The sequence below is a fragment of the Bubalus kerabau genome, chromosome 6 (assembly GCF_029407905.1).
Source record: "Bubalus kerabau isolate K-KA32 ecotype Philippines breed swamp buffalo chromosome 6, PCC_UOA_SB_1v2, whole genome shotgun sequence".
Taxonomy (NCBI): Eukaryota; Metazoa; Chordata; class Mammalia; order Artiodactyla; family Bovidae; genus Bubalus; species Bubalus kerabau.
Genome location: NC_073629.1, coordinates 21,747,316 through 21,763,874, shown reverse-complemented (window position 1 = coordinate 21,763,874; position 16,559 = coordinate 21,747,316). Strand labels below are relative to the sequence as shown.

At 45.4% G+C, this 16,559-nt stretch overlaps 1 long non-coding RNA gene and 2 other non-coding genes across 13 annotated transcripts; 1 reads left to right on the top strand and 2 right to left on the bottom strand.

Moving 5' to 3' along the window:
• On the top strand, positions 1-72 carry TRNAQ-CUG (transfer RNA glutamine (anticodon CUG)). The gene has a single exon. It is a non-coding gene; the product is annotated as a tRNA-Gln (tRNA).
• A 3,384-nt stretch (positions 73-3,456) lies between these two features.
• Positions 3,457-3,529, bottom strand: TRNAV-UAC (transfer RNA valine (anticodon UAC)). Its single transcript has one exon. It is a non-coding gene; the product is annotated as a tRNA-Val (tRNA).
• A 3,995-nt stretch (positions 3,530-7,524) lies between these two features.
• On the bottom strand, positions 7,525-15,669 carry LOC129654812 (uncharacterized). Of its 11 annotated transcripts, XR_008715594.1 has the most exons (6): positions 15,538-15,662; positions 15,101-15,237; positions 14,821-14,874; positions 9,678-9,723; positions 8,960-9,188; positions 7,525-8,450 (listed from the first exon to the last, which is right to left on the bottom strand). It is a non-coding gene; the product is annotated as an uncharacterized LOC129654812 (long non-coding RNA). The 11 variants fall into 11 exon arrangements; XR_008715596.1 differs by lacking the exon at positions 9,678-9,723; XR_008715590.1 differs by lacking the exon at positions 14,821-14,874 and having other exon boundaries at positions 9,678-9,742.
• Positions 15,670-16,559: the final 890 nt, after the last annotated feature.

Sequence of the window (16,559 nt, the reverse complement as noted above, 5' to 3'; positions counted from 1 at the left end):
GGTTCCATGGTGTAATGGTGAGCACTCTGGACTCTGAATCCAGTGATCCGAGTTCAAATCTCGGTGGGACCTTTCTGCCTAGTTAGAAGAAGAACACTTTTTCTAATAGGGAACCCTAGTTAGAAGAACACTTTTTCTAATAGGGAACCCTATTCCCCTAATACGACCCGCCTTCCGGCTCCCGCGACCCTCAGCGGCGTGGTTCACACGGACACGGCGGACAGGTGTGGGACCGACCCGGGGCGTCCTCGCTGGACCCGGGCGGCTCTGCCCATCGCTAGCCATCAGAGCCCGGCCCCTCCTCTGCCCTCCAAGCCCCGGCTAGGGGCGCAGCGGCCCAGCCAGTGCCTCCCCCTCGTCGTGTCCCCTGGGTCTCTGGAGTGAAAGGCAGAGGCTGAGCTTACGGAGTCCTGCCCCGCGAGGGGGCTTCGCACTGCCCATCTTGTAACTGCACGGTTGTCCCTGTGAGTAAATGGGTGCCAGGGATGAGCTGCCATGTCTGATATTCACATATTAGATGATACCTAAAAACATTTACCCCCACGTTGAAAGGGGAATATAAGTAACTATGATTTCTATAATTAAAAGACTTATTAATCTTCGTTGAAAAAATATTATACGGTATATTTAATTTTCTGTGACACATAAATTTGAATATTATAAATGGAAATTTTTTTTGGAATTAGAGTTTGCTTATGGGAATCAGGACTTCCCTGGTGGCTCAGATGGTAAAGCATCTGTCTACAATGCAGGAGACCTGGGTTCGATCCCTGGGTAGGGAAGATTCCCTGGAGACGGAAATGGCAACCCACTCCAGTACTCTTGTCTAGAAAATCCCATGGACGGAGGAGCCTGGTGCAGGCTACTGCCCATGAGGTCGCAAAGAGTCCAACACGACTGAGTGACTTCACTTTCACTTTCACTTTATGGGAATCAAAGCAATACAGGAAATTTAGGCAGTTCATTTTCATTAGGATTTTGAATAGAAAATAAATGCAAGACTTCTACAATCTATAATAATATGGCACCAATATTTTCCACATTTTTAGAAAATCTGAAAGTCAACATGAAGTAGTTTTTAGACCAAAATTATTAAAGCTGGGTAAGGCATACCAGGAGTCATCTCTGAGAGTATGACAGGACAAATATTTTCTATACAATTATACATCAATTATTAGAATTATCTAGAGTGTTAGAAGGAGAAGGCAATGGCACCCCACTCCAGTACTCTTGCCTGGAGAATCTCATGGATGGAGGAGCCTGGTGGGCTGCAGTCCATGGGGTCACTAAGAGTCAGACACGACTGAGCGACTTCACTTTCACTTCTCACTTTCATGCATGGGAGAAGGAAATGGCAACCCACTCCAGTGTTCTTGCCTGGAGAATCCCAGGGACAGGGGAGCCTGGTGGGCTACCGTCTATGGGGTCGCACAGAGTCGGACAGGACTGAAGCGACTTAGCAGCAGTAGCAGCAGAGTGTTAAAAGTATTCAAGATTCATCCTTACTATCAATTTGAAATTTTTTCTTGTATGTAGCATGGAGAGCACTAATTTATCTAAATCTATACGTTTTTTTATATTCCTGAGTTACATTTCAGGAAAACAGAAAGTTCAAGGGAAAAAAAAAACAACCCATATGTGTTGTATTCACTGAGATAGAAAAGGTGATTCACTACCCCACTTTGGAAAGAAGGAGAGTGGAATATGTGTGGTAAAGCTGGATGCCTCTGTGCTTGAATTCAGACTGGACCTGGGACTGAGTCAAGGCCAGAACAACACAAGACTAGGCATTATTATCCTGGGGCTTAGACCCACCTGACAGCACCCACTCAACAGTCCTGGAAAGCTCTTGAGAATACTCCCCCTCCCTTGGACACGTTTCCCGTCTGGTTCTCTATTCCACCGGCCACAGAGAAGGACTTTTCACCTCTGTGTCCTGACAGAACACTTTATGGTCCCTGCAGGACACAGGGAGCAGGCAAGAGTGAAGGGGGCAGCTGCACTGACCCCATGGGTTTCCAGCAAAGTAGCGGGAAAATCCCATAGAGAGAGGAGCCTGACTGACTACAGTTCATGGGGTTGAAAAGAGTAGGACATGACTGAGCCAGTGGGGGTGAGGACGAAGTGGTTCCACCAATCAGACTGATCAAAACACCACTGACTGCCCACCAAAGCAACCTGTAAGAGGCCAGAGGGCAGCCAGTGCTACGGAGGGCAGAGGATCAAAGCCTAGACCATCGTACAAGCACAGGGCATGACAGGCCTGCCTGTACTTGGAAAACAGCTGAATAAAACACCATCTAGGTTATTCTTTTAAAAAGCCTTTCAGTAGGGGCATTGGTGGTTCAGTGGTAGAATTCTCGCCTATCACGTGGGAGACCCAGTTTGATTCCTGGTCAATGCATTGCGGTCGTTTTTGTTTTGGGCTTCCCTGGTGGCTCAGATGGTAAAGAATCTGCCTGCAATTTAGGAGACCTGGGTTGGGAAGATCCCCCGGAGAAGAAAATGACAACCCATTCCAGTAGTCTTGCCTGGAGAATCCCATGGACAGAGGAGCATGGTGGGCTACAGTCCAAAGGGATCTCAAAAAGTCTGACACGACTGAGCGACTAACACACATACCCTTCCAAAAGAGACCAGATTCCAGGTTCCTGAGGGGCAAGAGGGCCCTCTTCTGGACGGCCAAGCTGTTCCTGTCCTTGAAAGACAGGTCCCACAGAAGATAGCTTTGAGAGGGACTCCCAAGTAAAGGAACGATCCTGAGATGTCGGCATGTTATTATCAAGTGATGTCATAACTCTTACATAAAGAAAGAATATGATGTTAACTGCCCACGTAGGTACAGAATATACCATCTTGCAAACTTTTGGTATATTTCAAAAGCTTTTGGTTTTGCTTTTGAATGAATTTTTGGAACTGAAGCCCCACATTCTCTTTGAATGAAAACTCTGTTAAGTAAGACTCTGGGTTTACCATGCCAGGAGAAAAGAATGGAGGCCAGAGCTGGCCAGCCAAGCTGTTCACGGCATCTCAGCTCCAACAGCCAGCCTGAGGTCCAGGACCCTGAGGCCCGGACTCAGTGGCATTTAGAAACTCTGTGCAGAAATGTTCCCCACTGGACCTTTAAGCAAAATACTGTTCCCATCTGGGCAGGAAGAGAGTGACTTGTGTGAGTGCAGACGCTGGAAGAGAGCAAGTTTTCCCTGACCGGGAATCAAACTAGGGGCCGCAGCGCCGAGAGCATTGAATCCTTGCCACTAGACTACCAAGGAACTGTGAAGAAAAAGGTTATTTCGCTTCCTCAGGAGAAAGATGAGTGTAAGATGAATCGTCAGAAAGCAGAAAAGGAAATACCTCAGCGGCCTACAGCCGAGTCTGCTGCCTCATCTCTTGCCTTTCGCCTTTGCCAATGCAAATGCGGTGTGGTGGTGGGGTTGGGGCCGGGGGAGAGCAACCTGTTTCCGCCCGGTTTCGAACCGAGGACCTTCCGGGTGTAAGGCGAACGTGATAACCACTACACTACGGAAACCGGCCAACCTCTGTTACTTAACACTGTATCCATGAAATACCGAATGCTGCCACCAGCATCCAGACCACCAAATGGTAACACTCAAACAGGAACCTTGAAGCCCTGCTTTAGGGTTCCTCATCTCCCCTCAATTGAGGACCCTCGGGCCCCCACAGGCTGCATTCGGGGTCCCGCATCCAACGCAGAGTCCTCAGACCCTTAACTCCGCACCCGAGCTCAGGAGCTCCCGGAATCCGCAGGAGGCGGGGACGGTGGGTGCGTCCGAGGCCAGGAGATTCCGTGGCCGAGCAGTGTGGACGCCGCCCCTCCCGCTCTGCGGTCCCGCGCCGCGGTGGCCCTTGTCATGGCACAGGCGGTCAGCACTCTGGGCTCTCAGGAATGATCGATGCTTCCAATCCCCCGGGACCCGCCCTCTCCGCTGCTCCTTTGGACCTGACCCCTGTGCTCTTTCTCTGCGTTCCGGCTCGCCGCTGCACTTTCTGGTGTTCTCCTGGCAAAAGGGAGTCTCTTTGGTGGTCTCTAAAATGCCACCCCGCCGTCCCTGGGTGGGCTCGAACCATCAGCCTTTACGGTTAACAGCCAAACGCGCTAGTCGATTGCGCTACGGAGACAGCAGTACCGGCCTTTCCTGGAGTCTATGGAGTTGACACTTCTTCCTAGGATAAGACCCCTGCCCCTAAGGAAACGGTGCCATTTCCGTGCCCTCTATGACCACAGATGCCAGAGCCCCCAGAGATACCAGGAGCCAGGGCTCCAATCCTTCGGGCCTGAACGGAAATAGATCCAAGGACAGCTGAACAAACGGTGGGCTCCCATGATGGCTCTTCCCACGTCCTCACCTACACCCAACGAATCAGTTTGCCCACCCTGGCATAGGCCTCTGGGGCTGTGCTTCGGTTTCCTGTGTCCACCAGGCGATTTCCACCAGAGTGGGCTTCCCTGGGGCTCAGATGGTAAGAATCCGCCTGCAATGCAGGACACCCGGGTTCAATCCCTGGTTTGAGACTATCCCCTGGAGGAGGGCGTGCAACCCACTCCAGTATTCTTGCCTAGAGAATCCCCATGGATAATGAGCCTGGTGGGCTAAGTCCATGGGGTGGCAAAGAGTCGGACAGGACTTAGCGACTAAGCACAGAGGTTGCAGGGATGGTCGCTCTGTGTCTGCACGCCAGGGACAGAGTCGGGCACTCACTGGGATGCTCTAGGACTTGGATGAATACATTGTCTTCTTTAGCCCTTCGTCCCATGAAGACTGTTGAGAAGGGACATACAGAAAAGTTGTCGAAGTGGACGGTTCTTTCTAAAAAGCCTTTATCCCAGTTTTTGGAAACCGCAGCATCCAGTGGGGTGGGCAACGGAAAGGCTCCCGGAGCAGCGCCAGCGGGTTGAAGCTCCTGCATCCCAGCCTGGGTAGGCTGCGTTCTGTGAGGTTTGCCTGGGAGCGGGAAAGGGTGAAAACCAAGCTGGGAAGGCTGGTTTGGGAGGAAGGCATGGAGACCTCCCAGGAGGCTTGGGCAGGAATCCTTAGAGCTGAACATTGCTCCACTCCAGGTAGCAGAGTGGGGAAGGAGGGACAGGGCTGGTGCAGGCAAGAATCAAGGAGGCCTAAGGAGAGGGGAGGAAGGAGAGAATAAAAGTGTTTGTGCCTCTACCCTTCCCCCCTCCCTCTCTTGCCTTCTCTCCTCTTCTTGGTCTTCTTCCCGTCCCTACAACTGAGAAATCTTGATACACCCACTTCTGAGAAGAGAGATCCAACTATCTGTGCTTGAGTGCACAAATTCCGGGTTGTAAAAATAGTTCTGTCCTTATGTGGCCTTAGACAAATAAAGAAAATTTCTTGTGTCTCCCTTCTTTCTGCTTTAAAATGGGAGGAATGTAAGCATTTGTTGTCAGATGTGCCTGGGTTTAGAAACTACTGGATGAATCATGTTATCAGCTGTGAAATCATATTGTCACTGTTCTTAGAATCTGACAAACTCTAACCTTATATAGTTCACCTTAAATTAACTTGATACTTCTAGAAATTTCTGTAAATGGACTCAAGACAAAGGCTCCTGTGATTGCTCTTGCAGGTTGCTCCGATACAGCTGGACCACCCTTCATTGCCAGTTCTCTGCTTGCAGATCAGGACGGATGTACAGGCTGGAGGAAATGGGAAGAATGCACATCTCCACCCATCCCAGTTCTAACCTCACCTGATTCTGTCCTTGCCCCTTGTGAGAGCCCTGTTCTCCAGGTTTCCTGGCCATTCTGTGATCTCTCAACATACTTTCTATGGATTTCTTTTCTTCCTTTATGAGTCAGAGTCCATTTCAGGTCCTTGTATCCATAAACCTTGACCTTTCTTCAATTTTCCTGGAGGAGTACTTTGTCTTGTTTATTACCACTCAACATCTTGATTTTCAAAAAGAAGTTTGATCTTTTCACTCTGGAGCTGTGAACTTCCTCCTCATAATAAGAGCTTCCCCTTTGCCTCCTTCCTCGAGTCAACCTCTCCGTCCAGTCTTTTGGAACAAAATACATCTCCAGGCAACACTAGCCATCTTTCTGTGTTTTTTGGCTGGCCAAAAACTAGTGCTATTTTTTTCTGTTCTGTGTATTGGGTTAGAGAGCAAACAGTTTTAGGATACAATGAAGAACTAAAGATTATTATTCTGAGCCCTGATAGGATTTATACCTATTATACATGCAAATATTTAATGTAGTGGTATTTTGGGTACATAAGTACCATCTGTACTGTAAGACAACTTGGATGTGCATCCTCTATGATTCAACAATCAGTGCTCTTGGGTACCTTGATATTTGTATGCCTTTTTTTAAACTGCAATTTCTGGGTTTGATATGTTAAGAAATGGGAGAGAAACTGACTTGATCGACCTGACCAAAGAGTCCGTGACTGCCTAAGTGTCAGAGCTGTGCCTCATGCCCTCCTCGACATGTGGTTGATTTTGAGTCACCCCAGGTGAGTTTGGGTCTTCCCTAGTGGCTCAGCGGGTAAAGAATCTGCCTGCAATGCAAGAGACCCAGGTTAAACCCCTGGGTTGGGAAGATCCCCTGGAGAAGGGAATGGCCACCCACTCCAGTATTCTTGCCTGGAGAATCTCTTGGAACCTGGCATGCTCCAGTTCATGGGGTCACAAAGTCAGACAAGACTGAGAGAAGTTCCCTTCACTTCTAGGTGAGTATAGCTAGTTTGTCTGAGGTGTTTGATGTAAATGGCTATTTTTACTTATATTACAAATCTAACAAATACACACTTTCTGTGAGAAAACTTTACCCCTCCCAGATCAGAAATGTATGAAGAAAAGGAGAGTTCTCCTGCCTCCATTTCCACTCCACTGCTGACACAGTTTACATGTTACAGATAAGAGGTGCTGGCGGCGGTTTTGGAGGGTAATCTGTACTATGGGAAAACTAAGGGACCCAGGAAATCCCGCCGCCTGCCCTGACAACCATCTGCCCTCTTGGAGCAATGAGAAAAAGTGAAGGCAAGGAAAAGGCAAATAACACTCTTATTTGCAGAAATTTTAGCTCAAGATGGGACATTCTGCTTAACCAGGGCAGAATATGTGGTTAATGATGGAGAGCTAGGGGGCTCTTCCCTGGCACAAAACCCAAAGCGGATTTTACCTTATTTTCTGAGGTGAGAGTGAACTGAGCCTATCAAAGGAGAGGAGCAGAAAGAAAGCAAAAGGGATGAGGGTCAACTGTGTTCAAGTCTTGGGAGTAGGAATGGGACATATGGAGGCTGAAGAAGCAGATGCCCTTTCCCTGGCAGTGGAGAGAAGGTAGCTGCCAAAGAGGTTCCATGGTGTAATGGTGAGGACCCTGGATCCAGCGATCCGAGTTCAAATCTCGTGGGACCTTTCTGATTAATTAGAAACGATGTCCCTGTGAGTAAATGGTGACGCGGAGGGCCTGCGATGTCGCTAATCAGCCGGGAATCCCGACAGCTTTCGGGTGGAGAGTTCCAGACCTGAATGGGAAGAACTGCGTTTTATTCAAGTTCTCTATTTTTCCGACTTTTTATTGGCCGTGTCCCAGTTTATTATGATTTTATTCAGAGTTTCTCACTCTTAAGTCTCCATTGGCCATGCAAAGCTGCTGTTCAGTCAAGATTCGAACCTTCACTCATGGAATCCTGTGCTTTGGTCCCAAGCTCAGACCGAAAGAGGAGCTCGGGTAGCATATTCCGGCGTCTGAGGAGACCCAGCTCCCTGACCCAGGGCCACCCGGCCAGGCTGCTCCGTGGCCAAAGGGGAGATGAGGCTGTTGGGAGTCTGGAGCCGGGGGCTGGGTTCCCTTTGTTCTGCCGCCACTCTGCTCCACGGAGATGATTTCTCACAACGTGAGTGAATGGAAACACTTGTGTCCTCTACTGCTTGGGAGAAAAACACTAATGAGGCCCGTGATGGACTGGAACAGCTCAAGTTTTCCCTTCGCGGTGCTAAGAGGCATCACTCTGATACTTACAATTTGGAACTTTCAGTGGTTACAAAGGACTCAATGACGCAGCTGTCATTGTAGGACAAGAAACAAAGGTGTGAGGCTGGCGAAAAGATCCGAGGAAGGCAAACATCAGGAGGGAACACAGGATGAGCCAGAAGGGAGAAAGGGATTGGAAGGGAGAGGAGTGGGTGGTCGCTGGGTTGGGGTGACCACAGCGCCTCACTCTGGAGCAGCTCCCACCCTTTACTGAAGTGTCCCCGACCCGATTCACCCCAAATCGCAAAGCTGCTGGAGTGGCATTTGTTCTGGCAAAGTTCCCTTTGCGGTTCCATGTGGAGTGGTGAGGTGGGCTGTGTGGGTCTGCAGGTGAGTGGAAGTCTTGGCTGTTGCCTTGTAGGTGACTGGTGAGCAGGAAACACACACACTCCACTTTCCCCTTTGCAGGCCGGTCTGCAGCGTCTGGGGTGGGAAACTGGAAAATCGCAAGGTCAATATTTATTTAGAGATAAGGAGATACATAGCCAAACATGCAGTGAAAGGGGTTATCCCTGGAAAAAAGGAACATGAGAAGGGATCAAGAGACTACTGTTTTGGGGCATATGTATCTTTGTATTACATATATATTTTCTAAAGTTCATTGCTTGTATTTTGAATTTAAATTTGTATGTAGTCATATGTATCACTTTTTAAAAATTCTGGGTCTTGTGTCATGTGTAGGGGAATATTTTCCAGTGTAAAACCATGATTTTTTTTTTAAGTTCAGCATTCTTGAAGCAAGGAGTTGGACCATTATTGCTGTTTTGTTGAGCTGATCAGATCAGCTGATAAACTCAGATCCTTCCAGTCCAGGCGATTACTGCTGATCAAACAGGATTGCTTTACTCTCTCTTGGAGACTCCACAGACACTGCAAGCCATCAGTAACTTAAATAAAACCACACCCAGACTTTATGCAGTATTGTGCCAAAATGTAAAAGCTTACACTCAATGATGACATGCAAAGTGCCATGTGCCCAGGCATGGTCTACAAGTTTTACATGGGTGCACTTATTTAATCCTTTCAACAGGCTTCTATCATATCACCATCCTCATTTCATGTATGAGAAAACTGAGACATGGAAAGCTTATCGAACTTGTTCAATTGCTCAGTCAGTGCGTAGCATCTGAAAGGAGGAATTTGATCTGAAGCCCACTTGGGTCCACAAGATACGCTGCCAATCAAAGAGAAACACAAGCGGTAAAAATGCTTGACAGAAATTTAAGCCTGAATATTTCTTTTGGTAAAACAACGAGGAGGAGTCATGTAACAGCCATTAAACTGTACTAAGTATCCTCATGACCCACTTGCCTCCCAAACATCTTTCTTATCCCAACAGCATGCATGCGTGCTAAGTTGCTTCAGTCGAGTCTGGCTCTTGTGACCCTATGGACTGTAGCCCCCCAGGCTCCTCTGTCCATGAGATTCTCCAGGCAAGAATACTGGAGTGGGTTGCCATGCCCTCCTCCAGGGAATCCTCCCAATTTGGGGATCAAACCCACATGTCTTATGTCTCCTGCATTAACAGGCAGGTTCTTTACCACTAGCTCTACCTGTGAACCCATTCCAACAGCAGTTCCCCCCAATTCTCCAACTTAAACACAATTCCTGCCAGAACTAGGTTTTCTCTCCCCTTTATCTCTTCCTCTCACCTACTCCATACCTCTTTCATAGCTCTTCTCTTCTTTCACTTCCAGGTCATTCATTTTCTAAATTAAAAAATGTTAACTACATATAAAGAAGTAAACAAGCAGTCATCCATAGTTCCAATTCCTGAAATTAACTACTATTAACATCTTTATGTATTTTCTTCAAATCTATTTTTAAGTTTTTACATTTTTTGCAAAAATTTTATGTGCTGATTATATAAAATTCAAATGCTGAAGAAGAAACAAATATGTAAAGTTTTGAAACCTCTTAAATTCAAAAATAACTTTTGTTAATGTAGGTAAATATTGATAGAGTTGTTTTCATATATCAACAGAAAAGCATCTACATATGCTTTTATAAAATTGAGCTCTTACAGATTCTATTTCTATTTTAAAATATTCCACTTAATAGTACATATATTTAATGCAAGAAAATCAAAAATGCAAAAATTAAGAAATAGTTGAACTTTCAAGCAAATTGTTTATCATAAAAGAGAGGTTTCTGTGGTGGCTGAAGTTGTAGTAATGGTCGAGGTGGTACCTTCACCACTCCTCAAGGATTTCATGGTGGATTGAGAGTAGGTCATGGAGGCAAGGAGCTTGCAGACTTTGAATACAGGAAAGACAACAAACTAGCTGCATAGTCTACAAACAAGTCTTTGGAAATAGATGGATTTCTAGTTCTTCTTGGTCCTAAGAATTGGTTTCAATCTTTGAGAGGAATGAAGAGAATTTGCTGTATATCTGTCATTGCACTAGGTTGTTTGTTTTTCCGCTTAATTTCAAAGATACAATACAATACAATGCTCATCCTAAAACATGAGCATTAAATATATCTGGTATAACAGAAGGTTGCTGCTGCTACTGCTGCTAAGTCGCTTCAGTCGTGTCCGACTCTGTGCGACCCCATAGACGGCAGCCCACCAGGCTCCCCCGTCCCTGGGATTCTCCAGGGAAGAACACTGGAGTGGGTTGCCATTTCCCTCTCCAATGCATGAAAGTGAAAAGTGAAAGTGAAGTCACGCAGTTGTGTCCGACTCTTTGTGACCCCATGGACTGCAGCCCACCAGGCTCCTCCATCCATGGGATTTTCCAGGCAAGAGTACTGGAGTGGGGTGCCATTGCCTTCTCCCAACAGAAGGTTAGGTAATTTCTTATGTATAGAACTCCAGTGGAAGTTGAAAGTATTTTTTCATCACTGAAAGGATCTATCTTATCACTAAATTGTATTTGGCAGTTGCCGCACGTTGCCTGCAAATAGGACTGTGAAATTGGGAAAGGAATACAAAGGCAGTATATTGTCACCCTGTTTATTTAACTTATATGCAGAGTACACCATGCAAAATGCCAGGCTGGATGAGTTACAAGTGGGAATCAAGACTGCCAGGAGAAATATCAACAACCTCAGATATGCAGATGATACCACTCTAATGGCAGAAAGTGAAGAGGAACTAAAAAGCCTCCTGATAAAGGTGAAAGAGAGTGAAAGATCTGGCTTAAAAATCAACATAGAAAAACTAAGATCATGGCATCCGGTCGCATCACTTTATGGGAAATAGACAGGGAAAAGGTGGAAGCAGAGAGATTTTCTCTTCTTAGGCTCCAAAATGACTGTGGATGGTGACTGCAGCATGAAATTAGAAGATGCTTGCTTCTTAGAAGGAAAGCTATGACAAATCTAGACAGTGTATTAAAAAGCAAAGACATCACCTTGCCATCAAAGGTCCATGTAGTCAAGGCTATGGTCTTTCCAGTAGTCATGTACAGATATAAGAGTTGGACCATAAAGAAGGCTGAGCGCTGAAGAATTGATGCTTTGAAATTGTGGTACTGGCGAAGACTCTTGAGAGTCTCTTGGACAGTAAGGAGATCACATCAGTCAATCCTAAAGGAAATCAATCCTGAATACTCATTGGAAAGAATGATGCTGAAACTCCAATACTTTGGCTACTTGATGTGAAGAACTGGCTCATTGGAAAAGACCCTGATGCTGGGAAAGATTGAAGGCAGGAGGAGAGGAGAAGAGATCGACAGAGGATGCGATGGATTGGTAGCATCACTGATTCAATGGACATGAGCCTGGGCAAACTCTGGAAGATAGTGACGGACAGGGAGGCCTGGCTTGATGCAGTCCATGGGGTTGCAGAGTCAGATATGACTTAGCAACTGAACGACAACAGCAGGGCTGTGATGATACTGTGTTTTGAGCTACAGAAGGTTGTGTGTGTGTGTGTGTGTGGCGGGAAGGAGGTCAGTCTATCTTTCTTTTTCTTTCTTTTTTTAGAAATCCTGTAATATCCCTTTTGAGGCAACTTATTTTGTTAATTAAATAGGGTGCTGGATGGTAGAGAATTTTGTCAGTCAACTATGTACATATAGTAAATACTCTTTCTTAGGTAAAGGTAACATTTTTATATAGTTGTAAAATTCCAATTGGAAAAGACCCTAATGCTGGGAAGGATTGGGGGCAGGAGGAGAAGGGGACGACAGAGGATGAGATGGCTGGATGGCGTCACTGACTCAATGGACATGGGTTTGGGTAGACTCGTGGAGTTGGTGACGGACAGGGAGGCCTGGCGTGCTGCGATTCATGGGGTCGCAAAGAGTCGGACATGACTGAGCGACTGAACTGAACTGACTGAAAATTCCAATATATTCCATTGCCAAAGAAACATTAAGAACTTTGTACAACTGTATAAAAAGCAACTAACTTTTTAGAGAATAAACATTTTAGAGTTAGCAAAAAATAAAAAAGAACCCTCTAAAGGCTAACAACAACAATAGACATTTAAACATAATTTAAGACATTAAGACCTGGAACTACGGGGGCCAAATAGGAAAGCCAGGAGCATGGAGGGAAGGACTGTCATCCCTTCCTGACTACCTCGGGGATGGCATTCATAGATCTGTTCAGTCCCAGAAGCCTCTGAGATCCGAGTGAGTACTGAGAGTGTGAGTAGAGAGTGGGATGATGTTTAAGGGTAGGTCCAAAGAAAACTAATTAAAAAGCACAATATGCAGATGGAGTATCTAGGTCATTGAAAGTAAAAGTTGTACATCCTACTCATCCCCAACAGTGGGAAGTTTCCTTGGTCAAATATGAAATATATGAACCAAGACCAAAGTTAACTTTCAGTGCCTTAACTGATTAGAAAACGGGTTTTTAGAGTTTCTAACAGATTTCCTCAGTCTCAAAGAAGTCTGTCCATGCTATTATGCTCTGCACCCCCAACAGATGAGTTTTTGGCCAAAAAAAGCCAATCAAGAAATAACACCATGACTAGGGCCTGCTTGGATATTGGTTTCCAGGTCTGTCAGACACACTGAGTTTATTACAATGACATTAGGGTGGGTTTGTGGTTAGGAGCCCAATCTGATGAGGTGTGGCTGTGGGATTGGCAGAACTTGCTGCTACTTGCCTTCTGTTTGACTGTGGGCAATGCCAGTTTTGCAAGTGTGGTTGGGAAGATTCCCCTGGAGAAGGAAATGGCTACCCACTCCAGTATTCTGGCCTGGAGAATTCCATAGTCTGTATGGTCCATGGGGTCGCAAAGAGTCAGACATGACTGAGTGACTTTCACTTTCACATGAAAATAATAATAAGTACTTCATAAAGTTGTTGTGCAGATTAAATGAAATAATCTAATAATACACCTGACATACTGTGTGGCTTATATTAAATATGCTCTTGATAGGAAACAATTCAGCCTTTTGGACATTTGAATAATTTTTGTATTTGTGAATGTAATATCCTTCACAAAATAAATTCATATTAAAGAATTAAAAATTTTAAATGAAATTTATAAAATATATGCCCACAAAAAAGGGTTGCTTTTATGTAGCTCTGTTCACATTAGTCACTCGGTCAGTGTCCAGCTCTCTGCAACCCCATGGACTGTAGCTCGCCAGGCTCCTCTGTTCTTGGAATTCTCCAGACCATTTCCTTTTCCAGGGGATCTTCCTGACGCAGGGATTCAACCTAGGTCTCCTACATTGCAGGCAGATTCTTTACCGTCTGAGCCACAAGGGAAGCCCTCTAGACCCCCCAGTTGAAAACCATTCAAATATCCATCACGAGGTGAATGGATATAATTGTGATACAGTCAAAGGAATATTACTCTTCTATAAAATGAAATGAATTCCTGATACTTGGCAATAATATGGATTGCTCTCAAAAGCATCATGCTGGGTGATGAACAAGTACATACTCTGAATTTTGAGAACTGACAAAACTGGTCCATAGTGACAGGAACTAGATCACTGATTACCTGGGACAGGGAGTAGTAGGGAGATTGACTGCAAAGGGGCACAGGAGGACATTTTGGAGTAGTGGGGAAGTTCTTTTTTCTTGAACAGGGTAGTGGTTCCTTGGGTACATTGATTTGTCAAAAGTCATCAAACTTGAAATGGATGCATTATTTTCAAATTATATCTTAAGAAATTAATTTTTTAAAGTAATAAGAATCGTTCCAAGTTTTAATGTCTTAAATTAATTTTTAAAAATGTCATTATTTTCTAATTATATCTTAAAAAGTTAATTTTTTAAAGTAGTAAGAATCGTCCCTGTAGTTTCTATTTGCAAATACTTTGTGGATCAGAACTGAGAGTGAAGGGATTGGCAAAATAGGCCACATCTGCCACACTGGACCTGAGGTTTTCTTCTAAACTGTAGATCAATATTTTCAGATAGGGAAAAAACTAAGATTATATTTGAATAAAAAAAAATGCCCTGTAGAATTCTTACTGCCATTTAAGGAGAAGGGATGTTTAGGAAACTTCCTAATTTGCCAGGTTACTGAAGCATGTCAGGTGCTCATTGGAAGCTTAGGAAAGAGAACTACTGCTTTCTGTCTAGGGAGGTAGTAAGAGAAAGTCTGAGAGAAAAGGTGAGGGGGAGAGAGAACTGGATCTAGAAATACGAAAAGGCTGCTTGGGGTGCAAATTGTAAGTGGGGTGGTACTTAGGGAATTCCCTAGAAATGATTGGGAAAGGAAATGGCGACCCACTCCAGAATTCTTGCCTGGAAAATCCTACGGACACAGGAGTCTGGTGGGTTACAGTCCATGGAGTTGCAAAGAGTCGGACACGACTGAGCAGGGACACACTACCAATAATTCACTAGCGGTAAAAACAAACTAACAAACAAATACCACTTACCAGTGCAGAAGACTTAAAGAGATCCGAGCTTGACCCCTGGGTGAGAAAAATTCTCTGAAGCAAGAAATGACAACCCACTCCAGTATTCCTGCTTGAGAAATCTCATGGACAAACCAGCCTCGCAGGCTATGGTTCATAGGGTTGCAAAAAATCAGACACCACTAAATCCATTTAGGCCAAGACGAAGCAACTTGGTAAGATGTGAAAGCAAGTCAGCTGACGATTCAAGAAATAACGTCCTAGATTAAATAACAGAAAACCAGTAGGAAAAATGGCTTACTTGCAGTCTCTCATCATCAGATGAAAAAACTGGTCACATAACGACTCTTGGTTCTTCTGCAAGTCTGATTACAGTTGCAACCTCAGGAGCTTACATACACAAAGCATTCTCAGTAGCATAAAACTTCTGCTGCACACCTGTGTGATAACTGATAAATCACCTTATTGCATAAAAATAAAACATAAAGCTAACATCCATCAATGAAGTCTGTTTTTGCATGCATGAAAAACCAAAGGAAACCGTGACGCATATTCACCCAGTAACTCAGTTCCCCATTTGAGAAAACCGAATAGACATCAACAAATCGAGAGTATATTCGACTAATACCGGTATGAAATCACCACCTTTACAATCATAGTTGTTCCCAAATACATAACATCGCTGCTTGCCTGCCCCACCTCAACCTCATACGCCCTACACTGTTTAGACATGCTCACTTCACTCCCCGCATCCCCGAGCCTTCCTGGACTTTCCACACAGCGGATACACGCACTTCAAAGCAAAAGTCCTCTCCACGCCACGGGAGACCAGAAGACGTACCGGCAGCCCCTGCGCTCAGATATCTACATACGACACGCCCCATCCGTGACGTCAACGGGAATCCGCGCTTCCCTCCAGCCCACGCCCCGCCCTAGTCCCCGCCTCCCTCCTCCCACGCCGTCCGGCCGGGCCAACCGGCCGGCGGGCGCTCTCTAGGGGAAGTGACATCCGCCTCCTGCTCCTGTTCTCCCACCCTCTATGTGTTGCCGCCAAGCGCTCTCCGCTGCCTGCCTGACCTTTGTCCTGCCTAGCATCGGTCTGGCAGTCGGCTGAAGCCTGTGCACCTTTTTTCAAATAACGGCGTTCAATGCGGAGAACAGAACATTTAGCAGTCCAGGGGAAACCGGTTCCTTTCAAATCCAGTTGTCTTTGTGATGTAGTATTGTGTGTATGTTTAGTAAGACGCAGTAAGTATCACGACCGGCGGTGAAATTTATTGAATTTTTGAAAGTTCAATTTCACTCATCAAAAATTTCGTTCACTTTATCTTCAAATGTTACTTTGACTGTATCTTCGAACAGATTTTTAACACCTATATTCCTATGTCCTAGGAATCAAATACATTCTTTAACACATGTTCATTTGTTATAACTATGCAAGTTATGATTTTACCTTTTTCTGGAAATTATTTTTTAACACGTCTCCTTGCATATGATCCGTGCGTTAGGAGGTGCACATTTTTGGATGTTTTTTTTCACATTACATTTGGGCTAAATTTTCTCTGCCCTTCCAGATTTCCTCTCTACCCTTCTCCCCTGATCTGTGTGCTTGAGGCTGACCCCCATAACCAGCATTTCCCAGTTTTTCTTGCCCTCGGGATCCCGGTGGCTGCAGTTACAGGAAGGATCAGAAGTGAGAGGAGAGAGATGTGAATGAAAAATGTTGCCTGCCATAGCAGCAAACAAAAGATGCTGCGCCA